This window comes from Oryzias melastigma, linkage group LG20, assembly GCF_002922805.2.
Source record: "Oryzias melastigma strain HK-1 linkage group LG20, ASM292280v2, whole genome shotgun sequence".
NCBI classification, from domain to species: Eukaryota; Metazoa; Chordata; class Actinopteri; order Beloniformes; family Adrianichthyidae; genus Oryzias; species Oryzias melastigma.
Window position 1 is genome coordinate 19,700,542 of NC_050531.1, and position 5,073 is coordinate 19,705,614.

Here is a 5,073-nt window from a genome sequence, read left to right on the forward strand (position 1 = left end):
TCTGGTGGTTAATGGTTCATCTCACAGTCCAAAACCAGAGTGATTGATTAACTTATAGTCTGTTCAGAGTAAATGTTTGTGTGTGTGGTCGTCTTTTGTGGTTTGTGATCTATTGAAAATGACCCTGAAAGGGGTCTAGAAGGTTGCTGGATAATCAAAAGGAAAACTGTGTTGAATGTAAAAGAGAAGTAAATAAACTGGTTGAGAAATTGGTTTTATCAGTGTTTCCTACGATGGCTGCAGCTACTTTTTTTGTAATTAGATTGAATTTTTTAACAGGCAAAACACTGAAAATACATGTTTTATTAAGAAGTTTTCTGCTGTGGTTGAACAGAGATCTCTGGAACAGTTTGTATGAAAGAATAAACGAACCATCAAACCTCATATGACTTTAAAAGGCCTTAAAAGATGACTTCCTCCATTACAGTCACAGAATGAAGAACGAATTCATCTTGATAAACATCTATGTCTACACCACACTGGCTGTAAAACAGAGAAGTTACTTTTTATCTATTTCTGAGCAACTGAAGAAAAACCTTTTAGTTTCTCTGTTTCAGCTGCAGACTCAACAGGTGAGAGAACATTGACTTTTGTCTTTAGATTTTTTAACCTTTTTATCAACTTTGGTAAAATATTATAAAAGACGTTTAATTAAGTAAGACAATTTAGACACTGAGGTTTTATTTATTTCATAAAATAACTTTAGTCAAAATGAGCTCTGACTAACCCATCAGGTAGTCAAGGAGGGTTTGCAGAGGGACAGATTTGATGAGGTGAAAATATTTGATAACAGATAAAACATTAGAACATTTTAGTGCAAGATCATAATTTTTATTTCTTAACGTGCTGGCAGACAGCAAATACATCTCAATTTGTTTTTACTAAAACTATTGTCAATATATCAATAGTTCACACTGTTCATAGTTAGCTCGACGTTGTTAGCGTGTTATATTTGATATTTTCTGTTGATATTGAACCCCTTGAAAACAGCTGGAGTCTCTTGGCATATAAGGCAGACACAGTTGTTTCATATTTCACTAAAACAGATGCCAAGTTCCACTTGTACTGAAAGAGTTGGCACTCACTGTATTTTTTTTTTTTTTTTATAGTTGACTTTTTAAAAATGAGCGAGTAAATGTCACAATAATTTTTGCAGGACCGTAATTGCCACATGTTTGAAAAGTCTTGAGTTGCAATTAAAGTTTCAGAAAGCGTTGGGGGCCACATGTTGATTTTAGGAGGAACCTGTGAGCTGGTTGAAATTTGAACTCGAGCCACGTTTGGCCCATGAGCCGGACTTTGGGCACGTCTGTCCTAATCTTTGGAGAAATACTAAATTGTATTAAAAAAAAACACACAAAAATTATATATATATATATATATATATATATATATAGTAAAAAATGAAAACAAAACAAACTGGAAAATACACAAATATTCATACTACAGAGATTTGTGTTCGCTAACAGTTCTTCAACCCTCAAACCTCTTCATAAATGATGCTATCTTCTTTCTAAATAGTCACCAAGTTCCACAGAGATGAAGGATGAATGTAGGAGTTTGATGGCAGCTCTGTCTGTGAACGTGCTGACAGTCTACATGTTCCTGAGTATCTTCTTCCTTCCAGGTCAGATGTTTGTTCTCTTTCATTTACAGACATTTTTCAGTCATTCATTCTTTTATTTATATCTCATTCTAATGTTGTGTAAAGGCTCCATGTGAACTGCATCTGAACTTCAGTTTGTTTATCAGAATTCATCATTAAATCCACATTTTCTTCATTCCAGGAGTTTGGGCTGAATGCAATGAGAAATCATTCCTTCACATGACTGCACCAAAGAAGCTGGAAGCTCTGAGTGGATCCTGTTTGATAATTCCATGTAGCTTTGACACAACACCAGGAAATGGAGAGAAGTTTGACAACAGCAAAGAAACCTTTGGAGTTTGGATAAAAAATTATTACAATTTTTTTGCAGCATCTAAACAATGTGATTTTCAACAGCAGTAAGAAGGAGAACATCTATCCAATGATGATCATTGGAAACCTGAGACAGACAAACTGCACCACTTTGTTTTCTAATTTGACCACAAAATATACAGAAAGATATTGTTTTAGGATTGAAAATGGAAATTTTAAAGCAGTTGACTTTCGCAATCATTTTGAGCTAAAAATTCAAGGTGAGAACATTTTCTTTGTCATTGAAAATTATAATGATGTTAATTTTTTCTACTGAGGCAAACGTCAAAGAATATGTTAGATAACACGTTTCAAATATTTACAGTTTACGACAGAGTACTAGGGCCAGTTTACAAACTTTCTTTTTTTAATTGCGACTTTAAATCTTGTAAATTTCAGAGAAAAAGGTTGCAACTGTTTGATCATGAGAATAAAGTTGAGAATATATGACTTTAAAGTCATAGGCTAAATAGTCATAGGCCAAATTTATAACAAAATCAAATTATCAGATAGGCTGACAATCTGGGGCTTGGTGTCGGTAATGCAGAGTTTCATATGTAAATTAAAGAGCGCAGAAACACATATTCATGGGACCACCACTTAATTCTGCCCTTTCAATTCACATACCCAGAAGCCCATTCACCACCTTACATCATGTCTCTGTAATGTGCAGAAACCAATCATTGGCTTCATCAACAGGCTCTGCAGAGATGCAATTGTTTAAAAAATTTGTAACGTTTTAAACATTCAGCTTACCTGTTGAAATCCAAGACCCTTTTCACTGTTGGTGTTTGCTCGCTGGACTGTAGGCTCTCTTCAACTTTAATATCACAAATGTACAAGATTTTTGTCATAAATTTACGAGAAAAATTTTTTTAATATTGCATCCTTTTTTTTTATGGCCCTAATACTTTGATGTAAGAGTTTTTGTGTTTGCATCTAATGCTTTTTTCTTTGTTTATGATGTGGAAGGACAGATTCTCCTCAGCATCCCAGCATTGAAATCCCATCTGATCTGAAGGAGAAGACGTCTGTCTCCATCACCTGCTCGGCTCCCACTCCCTGTCCTCACTCCCCTCCTGAACTCACCTGGAATCTACAAGCAGACTCTCAGAGACAAACGGAGACAAACACAGATGGAAGCTTTACAACTAAAATCCAGAAGACCATCACTCTGTCAGACACCCATGATGGATTCACCATCAGATGTTCTGCCAGATATCCTGTGAATGAAGGACCACCAAAGACAGCAGAGACACTAAAGACTCTCAGTGTTTCATGTAAGTGATCTGTCAGCACATCACACTTCAGCTGCTTCTGATGAATAAAGTTCCTGTGTCACATTTTCCTCAGATGCTCCTAAGAACACCTTAGCATCCATCAGTCCATCAGCTTCAGTGTCTGCAGGTAGCTGGGTGAACCTGACCTGTTCCAGCAGAGCTAAACCTGCTGTCATCAACTTCAGCTGGTTCAGGAGCAGCAAAGTTGGAGACCAGAAAGTAGCTGAAGGAGAATCTTACAGCCTGAATCCAGCAGAAGGAGGAGCTTTTTACTGTGTTGCTACAAATGATCTGGGGAAGCAGACATCTCCAAAGATTGATCTGATTGTTGGAGGTAAATAGAAAACTCAATATTTAACAGCAGAAGAAACATACACTTCATTAAAGTCCCACTCCAGTAATGTTTGGATCTACAGTTTGATCTAAAGTTTACATACCCTGGAAGAAATTTTAATATATTTTTCTTTTGTTTGTTTTTCATAGAATATGAATGGCACAAAAACTTGTTTCCCACTCATAGTTAGTGGTCGGGTGAAGCCACTTATTGTCAAAAAATGTTTTTTATCCTTTTTAAATCAAAATGACAACAGAAACTTTTCAAATGACCCTGTTCAAATGGTTATTTACCCTGATAACTTTGCTCTAAAACATGAACACAAAGCTTATACAAAGGGTTTGAATGACAGCTGAAGGTAACAATCCTCACCTGTTACTCATTTGCCTGTAATCTATGTGTGTGCGCAAAAGTTTCTGGTCTCCCAACAGACCCTTGCATCCTTCATGAAGTATTGCACTGACATTTCTGGATCCTGAGTCACGGAGAAAGCTAAATAGCTGTTAAAAAATCTATGGGAAAAGGTACTGAACTGTACAAAACCAGAAAGGGATGGAAAAGAAATCCAAGGAACCAAAAATTCCAGTCAGCAGTGTTGCAACTTTGATCAAGGAGTGAGGGGTTCTGTTGAAACCAAACCACGGTCACAAACATTTCTGCCACAACTGCCAGGAAAATTGTTAGGGATGTAAAGATGTACAATGCGCAGGTCAGGTCAGATTTTAATCTGCTACTGGTAAGCTGTAGCCCAGTACCACCTGTCTCAGTCCCACTGCCTTGCGGGTGGCTTGAGAAAGTCAAAAGGCCAAGGGAGCAAACCCCGACAGAAAATCTGGAGTGGAGCCCCTAATGTGGTTGTCTGGCACACTTGCCAGCTCCTACATCCTGATCCGACCCCTGCCGTCTTGACCTTGTCTTGCCACTGGATACGGCGTCTCAGGACAAGAGAGTGAGGCTGACCCTGCACAGGTCTCCCTCACTTTAATCAAAGTCCAGCGCAAGTCATGGCATCATTATCACCATGACAATTTCAAGTCCTGTGGCGATAGGGGAGCGGCAAAGCAGCAGGTGCGGATACACTGGGAGGTGCAGTTGCAGACCTGCACACAGGCGGCTCAGGACTAGTGGTTGCTCTTCACTGGACTGAGGCAGCAGTAGAGTTTGGCAGCCTCCTGAGTAATCGAGCAGCCCTTTTTAGGATCACTCTACTCATCATCTAGCATAAGGACAGGGCTAGAAACCGGTGGCAGCTACACCTTCTTCTGGCGAGGGCGAAGCTGTCCTGAGCATTGTGAGGCAGGTGTCGGGTTCAAAATCAAACATACCCACATGTGGAAATTAGCTAGCATCCCAGAGGGTCTCAACGACCACTTGATGACACATCAGCTTCCAGTCGGAAAGAAGGTAAACGCAACTGTCACGTAGGTGTAAGGGAGGGGGCCAACTTTGAAGATCCACTGGGGAGACGACTGGGCACCCAATAATGCAGCAAGTCAGAGGAA

At 39.0% G+C, this 5,073-nt stretch overlaps 1 pseudogene; it reads left to right on the forward strand.

The window, feature by feature from the left end:
- The first annotated feature begins 446 nt into the window (after positions 1-446).
- On the forward strand, positions 447-5,005 carry LOC112151592 (annotated as a pseudogene).
- The last annotated feature ends 68 nt before the right edge of the window (positions 5,006-5,073 follow it).